Genomic DNA, 18490 nt, shown 5'->3' with positions numbered 1-18490 from the left:
CTGTTGGCCAACAGCACTAGAGCCAGTTGGTGTTTCATCCCAGGCTCCAACCAATCCAGTATGAAAATGATATTGTTGATGATATGCATGTTTGATTAGGCAAAGATTTTAAACTGGATGCCCTTCTGATGCAACCGTGATACACCCTCAGCCAGGCGACACAGCCAGGATTAATCAGACCGCAACTTCTGCCCTGGCAGCTGCCCACAAATATCCACTCTTTGTCATCAGCCATCTTGACGCTTTCTCTGTAGCCTTTTTTCTCTCCTGTGATGCCAAGCCCAGTGTAGGCCTGGCAGAGCAACTGTCCCACGAAGCACCCAGAGAAGTACCTTGCCCTCCAGCCTTGCTTCTGGCACTCCTTGACCCTGCCACTCTCCTCCATATACTCATCTCCTCTTGGTGCTTTTAGCTCCAACACAATAATATTCTTTTTCGCTCTTTCTCCACCCTTTCTACCTGAATTGGATAAAGAATTAATCAAATGCATGAATGGACCCAGTTGTGTTTTCTGGGCATCAGAAGAAGAACATTTTTTCTTTGCATGCTAACTTTTAAATGTCCTTTTTGCGGTCCCCCTCTGCAGAATTGACCTTCTTCTACTTTAATTATATATAATTGTCAGGGACCAAGCAGTAAAGCATAAAGGACACCGGTGGTTTTAATTCAAAAAACGGGTTTTATTGACCCAAAAATATGAAAATATATTTAACAAAGCCAAAACTTAAACAGGCAGACCAATAAAAGAGGTCAACTCAACAGACTAAACTCAAGATAATAATTAACAAAACCTCAAACAAACATATGGTAAACTGACCTGCTGAAATGACACACAGGGGGACTTAAATACTGGTTTAGCTAAACCAAATGACACACACGGGGGAAAACAAGATGGCTGCCATATAACCAACTAATACAAAACATTTAAACAAACATGAAACACCCCCCAGGCAATGAAGCATGTGGTGCAATCCAATTAGGCTGTCAGCAGTACTTCAGGTCTCCCAGCCCTTTGCCACACCTTTTGCCAGACAGGAGGAGACACCAACCCCCAGGTAACTCAAACAAAGAAAGATGTATTAATATAACATAAAACAGAACTTTGACCTTGCAAGGTTAATATGTGTGCACGCCATATAAACATTGGAAGGTGTGATGGAAAAATGAATACATTTAATAAAGAAACGATATTGAACAATAAATAGAATATTTTAAAGTAGTGACTGTAAATTAAACTAAAGTGAATCAACGGGTGATGAGGTGTGGAGCTTACCATGTGTGGCATGCCATCACAATAATACATATTGTTAAATTTTGCATTTTAATGCCTTGTCTGGTTAAAATCACACTGCACTGTCCTGTGGTACAAATTGTTAGTAAAGGAAAGTACAACCTGGCACCATTTGGGCTTTGTTTGATTTTTGGATGTACAGTAACAGCAGCTGTTTCTGCAAGATTTTGTTGATTAGTTTAGTTCACTTTGGAATAGTTTAAACATTTTTCAAAAACGGGAAATTAAAACAAGTACCTTTAGAATGGGTTTCTTTAAAATACTGGCATATGAAAGTGGAACAAAGACACTGAATGTGATATGAAACGTGCAAGTTAACCATAAAACAACTCAGTGCTTTATACCGAACATTCCAATATCAAGCATTTGAGTAAAGATATTTTCTTTTGTGTGCCTCATATAGATTTATGACATTTGCATTAAAAAGACGATTACACATATTAAGTGCAGTTACCCTTACGTGCCGGGACACATCCTCACACACAGTATGCCCATTGTCTGTGCTGTTTGACCACTTTTTACTGCAAAGTGGTTTGGGCCTGAAATTAAAATGTTGATGGCTGGGTGACATTTTGGTTATTGCTGTCTGCGTTGCCACCGCGAGGAAAGCAGCGGACCAGTTTAAGGGCCAGTTTGGCCTGGCTATAAGCTAGAGATGAAGATTATACAGCATGGTGCAAGAAGTACTGCTCGGCATAATGGGGTTTATAGGCCTGTGGCAGAGTTTGCTTTACGCCCTGCCGGAGGTGGTGTTGACAGGAGCGAGAGACAGAAAGGCACGAGAGACATGTCTTATTATTCAGCCTCACCACGTAGTGCGAATGAGTTGCGGTGGTCATGTTTGAAGATGTGATGATGAGATTAGGGTGCATGTGGAGAGACGATGAGGAAAAGGAGGCAGGTAAGAGCAGCGTATAACACCTAAAATTGGATCTGTCTTCAGGAGCTTTGTGGTCGAGGTCCACTTGGCCTGGGTGTGGGAGGATCAATGTCTCCATTGAGCCCTAATGGATGCGGTTGCCAGATAGGGCTGTTAGTGATAAGGGAGGAGTATTAGCTTTAGTGTTGCAGATACAGGCTTGGTTAACTTCGTGTTTAAAGGAGCTTCTTGTTTTTCTGTGGGTGAAAGCCAAGTGTTTTATGGTCTACACTGCCATAAGCGTTGGAGCATTCAACCCTTGCTTGCTTGTCACGACAGCCAGAATGTTCAATTTGGTATCAAACGGGTTAGGATTGCAGCCTGTGGCGTGCTGTTTCGCCATCAGATACGGATCAGGGCTCTGTTAGGGCCTCGGAGGCTGCGAAGAGTTCAGTCTTGAGACAGCATGTGAGAAGGGAGCGGCAGGAGGAGAAAGGCAGGAGGCCTGTTCCCTACACCACCGGCATATCTGCCCCAGTTCCTCTCACCACGCCATTCCAGCGCAGTAAGGCGATGGCAGAGGTTTCACCCCGGCACAGCAACTACCGCCGAGGCCACAGGACCTAAACATAACCCAGGGCAAAGAGAGCGCCTGCACATCTCTCAACCAATATGCCAGCACAGCATAACACACAGCAATACAAGGCAGAGCACAGAAGGCGTGAGCAACCTCATCCACAGGGCAGAGGCAGAAATACTAGATGGCAAGCTTTTTGTCTTCATATGAGGCACATTAATCCTCACAGTGGCTCCCATCTTTATTCATTTATCGGCCTGTGGTGTCCACTCAATCAGTCAGTTAAAGTCTGGCCTGATGGAGCGAGCCCCGCACACCCACCACAGCGAGGGAGAGAGGGAGAGAGAGGGGAGGGAAGGTTATACTCCATACCATATAGCCTGAGCAGACACTGCAGTACAGAGATACAAACAGGGTGGGATGGGGAGGAAGAGGAGGAAATGTGAGGGGGCTCTTTTAAATAATGAGGCAAGGAGGGAGGAGAAAGGGAGAGAGGGGGGAGGTGAGACAACTGGAGGTGAAAAGAGAGCAGCCTTATATCAAGAGTGAGCGAGATTGAGAGGTTCAAAGTGAAGGAGGGGAGAGAACAGTCAATATCAAGAGCAAGCGTTAGGGAGAGATCCGGGACGACGACAACACCTCCACAGACTACTGAGGTATGTATGTGGGAGGGAGGAGGGAGAGGAGGGAGAGGAGGACAGGGAGTAGGGAGGGAAGGAGGGACGTGTTGGTGGAGAGTGTGTGAGAGTTAGAGAGAGGGAGGGATATCCACTGCACTGTTGTGTGACTGGAAATTTAATAGAGAGAGAGAGAGCGAGAGAGAGGGAGGCAGGAAGGCAGCAGGGGAGGAGGGAGGGTGGGGTGGAGAGAAGGGCGAAGGAGCGACGCAATGCAAAAAGCACTGAGCGAGAGCCGTTGTTGTTGGAATTACAGAGGACTGGGACAGAGCGTGGATGCTGCTAGACCCTCACTGCAGAGCGTGGGGCTGTTTGTGTGTGGGGGGGTGGGGAAGTGGGGGGTGGGGGTCAAGTGAGCGAGAACATATTGTGCATAAAGTGGAAGAGAGCAGCCAAGGCCACGTAGAGTGTGCACTGTGCAATGTTTAATAAGAGAGAGGAACAGGTTGGCCACCCTGTTGCTGCATCCAGACTAAATATGCAGGGGTCAGTCATAACCCTGATCCCCATCTAAATCATGCCTGTATGTGTGTATATGTGTGTGTGTGCGATAGCCAGGAGCAGTGCTGGAAGGAAGACACGTGTGTGAGGAGTGTGTGCATGAAAACACGTGCCTGTGATGAAGTGCTGGCGTTGAGGTGCAAGAATGTGAGAAGAGTGATCCACTGAGTCTCGATATAGAACATTATCAATCCAGCACTAATCACCCGTCTGAATCCCCCCACAGCACTCACACACTCATCCCCTCTTCCCTCTTACCCTCTGTTATCTGATGGACACACGCTCAACCACCCACCGCACATCTCCCCGCTAATATCTTGCTGAAGTGATTGACAACTCAACCCCGAGCAGACCTCCAACCTTAACCTGACCTTAAACCTCGCCTCACTCCCACATTTAATAACCTATCCCCAGAGAGGCTTTGCCCAAACTGTCATCACCTGAAACCAATCACATTAGTGCTCACATTCTTTAAAAAGGCAAATTAATTTCTGGGAAATAAACACGCTCAACCCCCCGCGCCCAACACAATACCCCTCCTTTCCTCCATCTTAGGATGCCAATCAATATACCCGCGCGCATACTGTATATGCCACACGTACGACGGGATCCACAATGGCAGCAGGACTCAAATCCAACGAGGTAGCGCTGTACAGGTGGGGCTCAGCACTGCGTGTGCGTGAGTGTTGCCAAGGGAACCGACCAAGCAGCAGTGTTCCTTGTAACAAGCAGTAAACAGCACCATCACCGTCATTTTATAGAGATTATGCGAGCATATGGACACGTGCGTGACTGTCTCTGGGATCAAATGTAAAAAAAAAAACACCGCAGCTGAATAGTGAAATGCAACGAAAGTGTGGGTTCCTGTGACTAATTATAATCATAACACATAGGAAGGTGATAATTACTGTTACATTGGATGCATTTATTTATTATGTAATCCCATTTTTGCGTTATTAATAGGTTGTTTAATGCTACGAGCGCGTTTGCAACTGACTGTTTAGGTTTTATGTGCAACGCAGACCAACGCAAATCACTCATTTAACATTTTTTTTTGCTTCAAAAGTAAGAATTTAAAATAACTATATATATATATATATATATATATAATTTTTTTTTTTTTTTTTTTTTTTTTTTTTTTTTTAAAGAAAAACTGTCCCGGCAGTGTAGCCCATCCCCTCTGAATCGACCAGTGGTTCCATCCACCTGAAGATGTCTGAGACAATTCTCATTACCAGCGGTAGAAGCGCAGCACTTGGAAAGGGTGAATCAATCAGAGAGGGAGAGAGAAAAAGAGAGAAAGGGAGAGAGAGAGAGAAGAAACAGTGAGGGAGACGGAGGAGAGAGAGAGAGAGAGAGAGGAGAGCGAGAGGAGGGAGAGAAGACAGCGTCGGCGGCTCTGCAGTGGAATACGCTGTTATTTGAGGGAAGGTGAGAGCTCTCGGAGTACCGACACGCGCGCTTTGAGCGAAGATGTGTTTCAGGACTTGATGGAAGCATAATAAAATAAAGGTAAGTGTCTCGATGACATTCAGAGTCCGGGTGCAGTTTCGTGACATTCTGGTGTTTGTCTGGTGTGTCCGCTTGTGTGTGTGTGCGCGCGAGAGAGAGTCTGGCGGACAGTTAAGTGCATTTCACGCGCTACAAACTACTAATATGTTGGAAATCTGCGTGTATCATGACCGGATGTGATTTGGGAACTGTCCTCGTTTGGAATCCGAGAGAGGCCTCTAAAGGTGGCTGATATCCAGGAATTACGCGTGACAACAAGACAGACGTGTGTCACAGGGAATCGATTCAATTCTATTGATTTGCATGATTGGATTTGGTCCGTATGCGCAGTTCAAACTTTGCACCAGCTCCTTGGGATGTATTTCTTGTTTCTGTTTGTGTTCTGTGTGCTTTTTCAGCACAAGTTAATCTAACCTTGGAGATAAGAGGAGCATCCACTGTAGCACAAGCTGTTGACAGGGCTTAATATATGATCCGTTTAACGCGCAGCTTTCACTCAAATATACTCAATTAAACCCCCCCCCTAATCGGACCAGTTTACAATGTTAATGTGTGTGTGTTGGGCTTCAGCTACCCTCGCTGGCCCCTGTTGATGACCCCAGATTTGGAGGAAAATGCGCAGGCACCTTGCGGCTTACGCGCGGTGGGTTAAGCTCTGAGTCAGAGCCTGGGGCCCCTCCGGCTGAGAACAAGGAACAGATAGATTAGGACTGATGAATGAAGATCTACTGCCTCTATCTGCAACACAATGATATGGTTATGAGGGGATTTAAATGCTAATGTGCAGTGTTTGAGAGAAATCCGAACCGACTGGGACTAGCGGGAGGAGATTGCTGGCAATGTGTGTGCTGTGGACCAGCTGGATGATCTCCTGAGTTTTATGACAAACAGAATAGGTTATTAATGGGGTGTAGGAAGGTGAACTGGGGCACTGGGGCAGGATTAGACAAGAAAAAGGTTGGAAGGATCTGTGTGTGTCTGTAGTTATGTGTGGGAAGGGGAAGGGGGTGTTGATGCACCGAGAAGCCCCTCCAACAGTGTACATTTTAGCAGATTTGCATGCCTGGAAGGAAGAAAATGAAGCCGAATTTCAGGGAGGTTCAGAAGAAGTCTGTGTGTGTGTTTTTAACTGGAAGATGGCTTGTGTCAGTATGGATTTCCTCCCATGCTCTCATACTGCTAAAGTAGAACTGTTTGCTGCTTGCATTTTACACCCCGCAATTCAAAGCTCTTTACAGTACCTATAAATTTCTACACCATTGTAGCTAAACAGTCGAGCAAATGACCACGACATATACCATTTATGGGCCCTCATTCCACTGCACATCCTTTCTACTGGATCCAAAATAAGCCTAGAGACGTAAAACTTTAAGAGGATGGTAAGTTTTTATGTTGCTCGTAAAAGCATGTATTTCATCCAATCATATTGGTTTATGGTCAATAGTGAGGTAGCGAGGCTTCTTTCTTAGCTGATCGTGAACTGTATTTACAACATCACCAGTAACTGCAAGGTTCGGGCTTCATGAAAAGCTTGTCACATGATATCGCATTTAAAGCCAAGGTGCTCCAGCTCGGGGCAGCGCTTCAAAATATCAAGACATCTCACTGCCGCAAAAGCCAGGCCGGAATGTCACCGGAATTTGTTCATCTTGAACTTTGCTGCTACCCTCCTCCCACCAACCCCACAAACCGAAGCATTAGCTCACTTACTGAAAGACAGCCACATTGTGACCACTCAAACAAGACAGCAGTCTATTTAGTTTCTGTGATGTGGTTTTTATGGATGGGGGGACGTGATTTCTTGTGATCCTCATTATTGGGATTTTAATTTTAAATAAAATCAAGAAGACCCTGTACTGAATGAGTAAAGACCTTGAAATAGGGGGAATCTAATGCACAACTTACAGTAGGTCAGATCTCTATGAAGTCCTGAAGGTGCAAAGTCATGACACCTCTTGACCTAATATGCATGTTATTAAAATTGAACAATGTCACGATTCACAAGGAAAGGTTAACACAGATTAGTTAAATGGGATGCAGGTGGAATGTTTTATTCATCTGATTTCCTCTTCATGGACTCTGTTCATGTAACGGGAACATTTAGACACTGGTAGCTCCAAGGTCTAAATTGTCGGCAACCAAAGGAAGGACATTTGGCAGATTTTCTTTTTAATTCTAAAATGTGCGAAAGGTGGAAAAATAAATAAAATAAAATATAGCAGTCAACACTTTCCTGAAGGATTTTCTGAACCTCTTCTACAGTCTGACCACTTAAAAAAAGAAATAGCATGTGGGTCATCTTGCAAATTTCAACTGTCACCTGATAAATTTAACACACAGACACACACATCCCACTGACTCCTTCCTGTGTCACAAATTAAGCACCGGCTGAGCAATTTCAGTCATTTGAGGAATCAGGCCAAGCTGCTCTTTAATTTCCTAGGCACACCACTTATGCATGGCCGATGAGCTTGATGAAAACAAGCAAGCAGGTTAACAGGGACATGGTAAATTACACCTGCACACCTGGCCTAGAGGGAAGGTGTGACTTTGAGATAATGCTCAGCCCCCCACTGCTCTAACGTTGTCGGAATAGTGGAGCCATTGCGGATTATTTCCAGAGGAGATATATAAAAGTCGAAGCAAATCCTCCAAAAACAAACACCCTAGGTGGCAAAGGGCATGAGAGGAGTCCAGCATATAAATGATTGCCCCCTAAAATATTGTCCCAATGATTTGTGCATCTCCCAAATGAAGCCAGGGTGCTTTTAATCTGGTTAAAGTGTAGTTTGCCTTTCTTTGTCCCCTTACTGTAAAAGGACAATGGACTGCATTAATTCGCTGCTACATTAGAATGCAAAGGGAGTAACTGTTGCCCTAAATATGGCGTCTGCCTGAGTTTGTGCATACCTGTGTGTTTATGCACACGCACTCATTTCTGTGACAAAGAGCCAGAGCCAGATAGAGATTATAGATGACACTTAAACTGTTCTAATCAGGGCAAGCTGGCCGCTGATCTCTTCATAGAGCGGCGGTGTCACTGATTGATGGCTGCAAGACTTGCTGATGTACACGGGTTGAAGGGTGAAGGGAGAGTCACCGATCAGCCAAGAGAGGCAGAGAATTGTGGGAGGAACCTCCGGCGTTCAGCTCAAAATGCAGCAAGACGAGGGACCCATCTGAGACGCTGGGATCGTATCGCACACAGTCGCCACGTGCTCACGCCACGCCAGAACCTGGATATCTGAGATTCTGTTTTTGTGCATGATGTGGCACAATTTGAATCCCCGCAACCAGGGGGCAGGGAGTGCATGAGCACTGACCCGTGCAGAGCAGAAATGCTAAGCTCCCTATGATGGCGCGGTGGGTATAATTAGCCATGATTGGTTTGATTGAGTCTTCTGTCCAGGCCTGGGTGTTGGCCCTTTGGGGAACATGATGATTGTCCAGACATTAATTATTGAATAATAGTTGGAAGATTGGCAATGGTTAATGACACAAAATGAAAGCTATAATCCATTGAATTGACATAATTAGAAATGGTGAGATTTCCCCTGAGGAGTATATTCTCATCATGACCTAAAGTGAAGAGCGACGCCTGAAAAAATGAACTAAGGCGATTCCTTCCCCCTCCTACCTCATGAGTTCATGAAGGCACATTGGGAGAGCTGCCTGGAGGTGCTCGAAAATCCGATCATCTCCTAGTAAAGATGGCTGAAAGCGGCTGTTTCTTCCTCGTGTCACCGTGAGTGGCAGTCAGGATGCAGTTTCGGTTTGTGCTGTCTGAAATGAGCTCACCAGAGAGAGCGGTCAGCTCTGAGTGTCTGATATTGAGTTTGGCAAATAGAAGAGATATTATCTTCTCCTGGTTAGATTAAGTATTAGTAAATGTGATTGGGTAATGAAGGCGGTCAAGCCTCAATGACCACCCTGCTTTACAGCTACTGCCGGCTTGGCTGCATCTATGAACAGAGTCTTGAGGGAGTTTGTTTCGGGTCAGTGGTGGCATAAGAGTTCAATACAGCATTGCAGAGTCGGGCTGAGGCCTTTCCTCCTCTGTCTGCCTCACTGGCTGGCTGTGCCGGCCGGAGGCACAACAGTTGTGGCATACTGATGCTGATGACAGTATAAATATTGATGATGGAGATGGCAAGAAACAGAAGCATGAAATTATAATCCTGATGACCAAAGTGTGATGCTAAATGTTTTCTCTCTCTCTCGCTCTTTTTTTTCTTCCTCCCGCTGTTGTTTTTACATGTGATTCAAGCCTGACACAGACAGGTTTGGTTTCCACGGCGCTCTGAGAGATCACAATGAGATGCCTGGAGAGAAGCGTGGGCATGCTGTCGCACAAGATGACACGTAATCCAAACGTCCTTTTTGTAGCTGGTTGGAGGTTGTCGTATTTTCAGGGGCAGCAATGGGGGCTGTGCTGATGTCACTGTGAGATGGCGGCTCCTGAGGTGGGGGTGGGCGATAAGACATGCCAGCAGCCGTCCCTGGAGGCCGTTAAGGGCCCCAGAGGAGGCAGTTAGCAAAGCTACGCGCCATCGCTGTGATAAATCGCAGATTCTGCTGTATGGTTAGGACGATTACTCTCGGTGCCATCACATGAACCTGTGCACGTCTTCACTGTTTGTTTTCCAAGTCCCCGGACTCCCCGCGATATATGTAGAGTGTTGACTCAGTTGTACTGGTTTATTTATATATTGTGCCCCTCTTGCATATTTCTCTTGTGGTAGCTTTCAGATTGGGTGGTGCAGTGGCGAGGTCTTCAGGCTCAAGTTTCTCTATCAAACTCAAAACAGTTGATATGGTAAGGCACTTCCCATACTAAAGCCTCAGTGAGGCTTAGTTTGAACTTTTCTGTTAGAATAGAGACTTAAAGAGTTAGAACATCCCAGACCAATCTATCTAGATTGCTTTGGTGTGAGCTGCTATGTACTTTTGGAGATATTGTCTGCCCTCTCATGAATACCAAAAAACTAGACCTTACTTGCCTTGTGGTGCTCAAAGTGCAAAAGTGGGGTGGTTGAGAAACGTGAAGAATCTTAGTTTTCCCGATGAGGCACAGAAACAACTTGTTGAACTTGATATAGTTATCTTTAAAGTGACCAAAGACCAAAATAACCAAGAGTTCTATCTAAAGAAATATACCGAAGGCGACCTAACTGATAGGAATAAACCAAAATACATAAACTTACCTGCCCAGCATGGGGAAAACATGTCAAAAGAAACAGCATCCCACCACTACAAACTCCTTCAGTCTATCAAGCAAACCGCATAGCAAAAGCTACAGGTGGAAACACGTGTGGCAGGTTGGAATAGGAGGAAGATGAATAAATCTCTGCCCACGATGGCACCAGACTGTCCTCAGCCTGGAGCCAATCATCTGCAAGCCGAAAGATGGCACATCAATCATGTCCAAGTACCTGCACATTTCAGTTATCATATATCGACACACTAAACCACCCGAACCAAACATCCCACAAGGAGAAGGAAAAACAGATCTGTTACACTCATGACAAAATACCATTGAAGTCGTAAAATTCTCTTTCCAGAAGTCATGATACATTTATCAAAAAAAACACTAATTTTTTAAAAATCCACAAACCTTGCTGTGATCAGTTTCACCTTAGGAGCTATTTTCTTTCTACTGTCTACATCGGCCAATCCAGAAAACATCCAGTTAGCTAATATGATGAATACCCATGCTGCAGTCATGGGTATTCACCTGTCTTTGCAGGTAGATAAAGACCAAAAATTAGACTGTGCCAAATACTAAATCATTTGGATATCCATTTGTTGAGTATTTAATTCTGAATTTTCAGATTTGGTTATTTTTTATAAAATGTTGACTGTATACTCAGCTTGTGTGACTGACCTCCCTCACACTCCCAGTAGTGAGCATCACACTTCAGATGACCTCACTGCTGCTAACTTAGTGACTTTGCTGGGAGATTAAGCGACTTTTCACACCCCTGTAGAGGATTTCTTTTAAAGGCATTGCAAAAAAAAAAAACTCTGGTCAGCATCACGACGACTTCTCCTGGCACAGGAACAGAGGTCTCCCTCTCTCTGCTGTGTTCACTGGATGAGTAGAGCTTCTAAGAGTGACAGAGCAGTGGTGCATAGTGCGAGAGAAAAAAAAAGTAAAAAAATAGTTACTAAATGAAACTGCTCACATCAAAGTTTGTGGGCTTTTAGAGTACCCGGGTCATGAATTCTGGCATTGCTGTTGAGTTTGGATTTTTGAGTACCACAAGGCGAGTGCCGTTTAGTTCTAATACATCCAAGAGAAGGCAGGCATCTGAACAGCTGATAGCTTTAAAAGCAGGGCACTCATACTAGATTAATTTAGATGGATGAACAACACTACAGTCTAGAGGACGGGCCTGTATCTTTGATTTTGGAGTGAACTGTTCCTTTAATGGTTGTATTTTTCCTCTCAGCTGTGGGTTTACAGTGACCTGACCGATCAAACAAATCCAAAGATAAAATAGTTGTTGTTTTTTTTTTCAGTTATCACGCAGTTATTTCTCCTCTTAGAGGCGTAGTCATTTAGAGTTTTTGTCTGGCCAAAATCAGATTCGATCCAGGGACTGTTCCACGGTTCCACACTGCAGGGTTTAGCGAACTGACACCCCGCTTTGGGAGCTGCAGAGCAGGGCCGCGGACGCCCCGAGCCCCCGCCGATGTGACGGAGAGACGCAAGATGGTGAGTGGTTACTATGGCAGGTTACTATGGCAACCTCAGGTCTCTGTGAGAGCTTCCATTTCGCACAGCGTGGGAGAGAGTAACAGAGAGGGAGAGAGGGGGGAATGAGACAGAGAGGGAGAGAGATGGGCTGGAGAGAAGAACCTGCAGAGGAAGAAGGGTGGAGAAATCAGCAGAGGAGGTGAGGTGTGGAAATAAACATGCCTTAGGTGTAGAGAGAGGAAAGCGGGGCGAGGAGATGAGCACAAAGGAGGTAGAGAGAGAGAAGAGGAGTGTGAAGGGGGAAAAGTGATGGAGAGGTGTAAGTGGTGGGGTGAGACTAGGGTGTGAGAGGAGCCGATCGGAGGGCAGCGAAGACGATCACGTGGCGCTTTAGAGCAGATCTGCACTGCATCCACACGCAGGCCGGAACATTTCAACGCTGTTTTGTAATCTTTCTGGTGCTGCACACTATTTATCGCGCCTTCTATCTCCATTTCTTCTCCCTCACCTCTCTGATTCAGTTGGCACGGCGCTCAGCGGCGAGAGACATTGTGTCAGTCTTGGTGACTAGTCTCCATGGAGACGTCCATCAGTCAGTCCGTGTCAGTGTTTTGTGGGCAAAGCCTTATCGTGTTTGTCAGTGTGAGTGTTTATCTGTCTGTGTATTAGTCAGTGTGTCACTCATAGAGAAGGCTGGGGCGAGGCCTGAATGGATGGGGGCCGAGAGCGTGTTGCTTATCACTCACTCATGAACGCACACGCCGTCGGTTTGTTTGGGAAAAAGACGAAGGTTTATGCGTAAAACCGCGAGGATTCGCCGGAGACATTCACACAGATGCACACAAAATAAAAGTGTACCCACCTCTGCTCCACATGTTGCACGACACTTAGTAAATACTTATTCTCCCTTTTTCCACTCGTGTTGTCCGAGTTAAACGCTGAGCCTTGTTCCAGTGTAAAATCTGGCATCATATGTTGCAGAGAACTCCTTTGGTTAAATAATTCACTTTGTTCTGTATGTTGTTAATGTGCAAAACACCAGCAATATGACAGCATCAGTGCTAAAAACGTCCCATTTTATAACTAATCTAATTTATTTTTCTTTATAGTGAGCAGACAGTTGAGTGGTGTGTTGCAGTCATGTAACAGAAAATGTTTTTCAAATAGAACATATGCAGTCATAGCATTCTCCTTTGCTTTAAAGAATAGCACTTCACTTGCACAGGCAGTTAATATCGTAATCGTTTTTATTTTAAACTGTTGCTGTTCTCATTATTTCTCAGGCATTTGCTCATTTTTACTCTACACTATGTAGCTGGAAGAGAGTCCACAACTCCATTTGTGAAATCATGTATTGATGACCTTCACTTTGACCTTGAGTAGTAAAGGAAGACTTGTAATGACATTACTTGTTCTAATTAGAAACAAACGTTTTTGTGATTAAAGGTGCTCAGTCGGAGCGGCTAGCTTGGAGTGCGTGTGTGTAAATGATGTAAGTGTGTGGGGGACTCGACTTAATGTTACATATAAAAAAACGCTCTTGTTAACTTCAAAGTGGGGCTGTTGCACAGCATTGTTGAATCGCAGTGACTCCTCACTCCAATTAGAGATGCAGCGAGCTTTGTCCTGATACATGGATGTGCATCAAACCAGGCTCCAACCATTACATTTATACACAGCAAAAAGTGCACACTCTGGGGCTTTGCCACTACCTAAATAGTGCAAACCATTAAGCTCCCTTAGCAGTGGAAATGCTGAAGTGTATTTTGTCCTTTAGCATATGGTTCTCAAAGTGCAGCCCTTGCTATCATAATTTTTTCATAAGAATGAAAAAAAATAAATAAATAGAGGTCTTTGGCACAAATTCACCCACTTCCAAGATGCACTGAGGAGAGAATAAAGTCAGAAGAGAGAAAAACTCCAGCAACACTCACTTGACTGACATATTTTGGCTTGTGGCTTTTTGCCGGGGTCAAAATGGAAACATATCAACTTTTTAAATAAAATAAGTATAGGTACCAAAAATACAAAACTGTGTGCTCACTTGGTGTTGACGTCCAAAGACATTATGGAGCAAAATTTAAACATCATTCCACCCATGTTTCTTCTTGGACACTCCCCTTTGTCTGTGATTGGCTTGAAATCACTTGACCATATCAGCCCATCCTTGTAGATGTTTAACTTTCAGATATCTTTGTGAATGTAGATGACTGTTTTTTTTTCCGACTTTGTACCCGTCCTATGTAAAATGTTGTCTATAACATCTTAAATAAGATTGATTTTGATGATGTGCTCTGATAAGGCAAAAAGTCAAATATGTTGGTTGAGTAATTGAAGTCTAGCTGGAGTTTTGACCTCTTAATGCCTCTGCACACAGGTCTAGATACTGGTCGGTGATCACCTGGCAACCACAAGTCGCTAGGGAAAAATGTATAACAGCTGACTGGATGGCGACTGGTCGCTGTCAGTAGATGAAATAGATTTCAAAGAGAGTGCAGAACCAAAAACCTCCATGTGATGGCTTTGGTAGCCAGCAAGTCACTGTGGTTTGTATCAAAGATGCCAACTTATCTGCAAACGCTTGCCAACTACTCACCAGGCAGTAGTGAAAGGGCAACGCAAACGGGAAAGTGAAAAATGTCAAAGTAAAACTTGTGACTTACTGCTGCAACCAGTACATTTTAAAAAGTCCCATTTTCGCTTTGAAGGCAAACCAGCTTTATTTCTGATTTGCATTCCACTTTCCACAGTTTCACCACCATTTAACTGGGGTAGTCTGCTAATTCTCCAGAGGACTGGTAATGAACTAATCATTTGATTCAGGTGTGTTGACCCAGGGTGAGATCTAAAACCTGCAGGACGCCAGCACTCGAGGCTTGGAGTTGCCCACCCCTGCACTAGACTTTAGGCCTGCATGACCGAATCTTTAGCAACTCATTTCACCTACCAGCAACTTCCAACAACCACTGACTAACCAGTTTTCCCTGCAAACAGTGGTTGCCTCGGGGTTGTAAAGTAATCTCTACGCCTACTAGGACTGAGGCCTAGGATAACAATGCAATCATGTTATCACATAGTTCATGTCATACCATGATATTGCAGCCCAGCAGGAAACTAACAGAGTATGTCTGTAATTTCAGTTCCCCTGTTTTAGTCATCGAAGCAGGTTAAATCTTCCTAACAGTGACAGATACTGTCAATATTAAAAAACAGCCACCTTGGATATGGTTGAAAAACTCTAAACCAGTATGAAAATGATTATTAACAACATAAAGCACTGTGCTGAGCAGACATGGTACACACTCTAACTGAAAGTGTTTTCACTGATGTGTCCATTTTCCCCATGCAGCCCTCAATCATACGCAGGCTCTAAACTGGCTATTTGAGAACCACTGCTTTAACATGCCCAGGGGAAACTGTATTTGAAATGACCACAAAAACAAAACAAAACAAAACAAATTAATTAATTAACACCACTTTACCAGTATCAAAGAAATAAGTTGCCTTCTGTGTAGTTTTAATAAGCAAAACAGTAGTGTGTGACCTTTTCTGTCATTGATGGGAATGGCAGCTGAGAACCATTTCCAAATTATCCCATCTATCGGAATTGAACGCCTCCAAGCTTATTACCCGCTATTATCAATTCTGGCATGTTTTTGTCGTTATACAACAATGACGTCAAACTAATAGTCGAGCTTTTACACACCTGAGTCATATACAGGCCTGGTTTTTTTTCCTACACTGTGTTCAGACTCTAAATAATAAGCAGCTGCACTGATACTGGAAATGTGTGAAGGCAATATATTTTTTAAAAAGAAAATGATCAAGGATCAAACCTATCAGCAGAACTGTTATAGCTAATATCCCCAAAGATCTATATATATTTTAATCTACACATTCTGTTCAACAGAAGACTTTAACATATATAATGCCTGCAAGCATGTCCAGCTCCATTGTTTTTAAAGACTTCACTACTGTACTAAGAGTACTTTTGCATGATTCACAGTTCAGAATGATCATTATTTATCCTACATCCTCTCCCTTTAATTTGTCCTTCTTCTGATTGGCTGTGCCTCATAAACATCAGGTGGATGGGGGTTGTGTGCTCACAACCAGATGTGTGCCTGATGTGACTATTTTAGGGACCTTTGGCTCAATGAAATTAAAAACATCAACTAGCAGAAAAAAATGGTTTCAAACGAAATGTTTGGAGCAGTCTGAAATTTCAGCACCAACTGTTACTTATACATACGCTCACCTCATTATTTGCAAATTTGACCATGTTCATATGCAGAAAAAGGTCGACTTTTAGGGATAAAGGAGTGTTAACAGTTAAATATTAAGAGCAACAAATCTGTAAAACTGCCAAACAAAAAATATCCCAAATATTAGAGGAGTACTTATACTTGCCAAGCCTCATGCTGAAAGACATTATGCACATTAGTTTGACGCGACTTCAGTGTGATGTGAAAAATATATAAATTATATAATTTTCATGAGCAGTAATGCAGTACTAAATGTAGACTCCTATGAAACATAGATAAACTTGATGCCTTCAGGTTCTTGTTAAAACCTCAAAAAATGTCAGATATTACAATTTATTGCCAAACTGCAGCATCTGTATTTAGTCCAAACTAAGAATCATAATGATAAAAGCATAATGTGACTGTGACAGCCAACTGCTGCACGTCACTATTATCACAAGTGATTGCAGAACACCCACTTTAATGCAATAAATTGAGAAGTGTCAATGAAGAAAAACAAATAGTCATCTCCATTTGTATCCAGATAAAAATATTTTTGTTCCCTAACAGATGCATCCTGTTACATAAACCAGCAAAGCAAATAGAGGGCTACGAAAAATCAGTGGATTATTTTAGAAAATGACAATAATACAGAGCAAGAATTACACATGGTAATCTAAGTTATGACAGGCAGATTACACCCCTGTAATAACTGTAACAAACCAGCATCAATTCATCTTTAGCTGAACATGTAATTATGGAGGAGTGAAAGATAACTGTGCTAGCAACTCCGTGTGTAAGAGGATAGTGTTGTCACGATACTAGAATTTCAAACCCAATTTCAAAACCATTTTCAGTACCAAAAACAACAAAATTTAAAATATGAAAAAGAGGCAAAATTTCAAACACTCAAACTGACGTCAGATGATTTTCTTTGCTGCTCACATGGAGTTGTCAAGGTAGGCTGCCACTGTTTCTTTCTAGTTGTTGGTTGACAGCATCTATCTGGGACTTTAAGAGGAAAGTTACACCTTTTAGACTCTAATAATTATGTTATCCTGTTAAATTAACATAATCTATGGGCTGGACTGATAATGTCTGGCTCCCACATTAACATTATGGTTTTGTTATTAGCTGTAGCTGCTAACTGCTGCCTTAATGATAACGAATTATAACAGATGGCTAATGTTGCTCCTGCCAGCTTAACACTTATGAGTTTAACATTGTTGAAACTGGAGCTATGCTGACCTCTCACATTGTCTCAACGTGTCGGTCAGTGTGGTGACTGCTGCTCATGTGTTCAGCTGCTAGTGAGGGGAGGGGCTGTGTGCCTGCCTGTTGGTATTGATACTGTTGCAAATGAGCATCGAATCCAATAGTAATTTGTATCAATTGTATCGATTTATTTGACAATCTTATATTCAGTTGTCCATAAAGTGTATTTCCTTACATTTCAATGGTACCTCCACCTAAAATGGGATACAAACACATTTCTGTTAAAAAAAAAATCACTGAATTGTTTCCTGTTATCCATTTTAAACTCTTAACCTCCACCTGGTCACCAGTGACCCCAGAGTTTGTGATGGTGATACGGTTAGGTTTACATCTACCTAGAGCTGGGCGATAGAACGATAACGATATGTATCGCGATATAACCTTTTCTCGATAGAAAAATTTAACTATCCCGATAGACCTCGCCGCTCTTGTCCTCTTAAAAAAAAAAAAAAAAAGAGCAGCCAATCCAAATTACGTAGCGCAGAGCCGAACCAATCACAGCTGCAGCGTCACGTCACGTGACTTGTTACGTACAGCACAAGTGCCAAGCCGCACACGTGTATTTGTTTGGGAAGCGGCCAGCCACCGTACCGCCCAGGTAATGGAGGAAATGAGTGTGCCGACTAGAAAAATCAACCGAGCGTGACCGAAGAGAAAACAGATGATGGTTCCAATGCCGGAGAGATTGTCGAACGGAAGAGCCATAGAAGTTCCGTAGTGTGAAGGTATTTCGGCTATTTCAAGTCTGACAAAAAACAGAGTAGCGTGCACTGTAAATTGTGCCGAAAGCAAGTCTGGAAATACAATAAACTGGTGCATGCGCTACGTCCACACGTACCCGGGTATTTTTGAAA

The 18490-nt window shown here is 43.5% G+C and overlaps 1 protein-coding gene across 3 annotated transcripts in view; it reads left to right on the top strand.

The window, feature by feature from the left end:
* Positions 1-4718: 4718 nt before the first annotated feature.
* lrrc4ba (leucine rich repeat containing 4Ba) overlaps positions 4719-18490 on the top strand; it is a 57876-nt gene continuing 44104 nt past the window's right edge. For all 3 annotated transcript variants that reach the window (XM_026164147.2, XM_026164146.2, XM_026164141.2), the window contains exon 1: positions 4719-5417. The gene's annotated coding sequence lies outside the window, so the exon portion shown is untranslated. The remainder of the gene's footprint in view (positions 5418-18490) is intronic.

The sequence above is a fragment of the Astatotilapia calliptera genome, chromosome 4 (genome assembly GCF_964374335.1).
Source record: "Astatotilapia calliptera chromosome 4, fAstCal68.1, whole genome shotgun sequence".
Classification (NCBI taxonomy): domain Eukaryota; kingdom Metazoa; phylum Chordata; class Actinopteri; order Cichliformes; family Cichlidae; genus Astatotilapia; species Astatotilapia calliptera.
The sequence above is the reverse complement of the archived record's forward strand: the minus strand, read 5'-3'. Positions and strand labels throughout refer to the sequence as shown.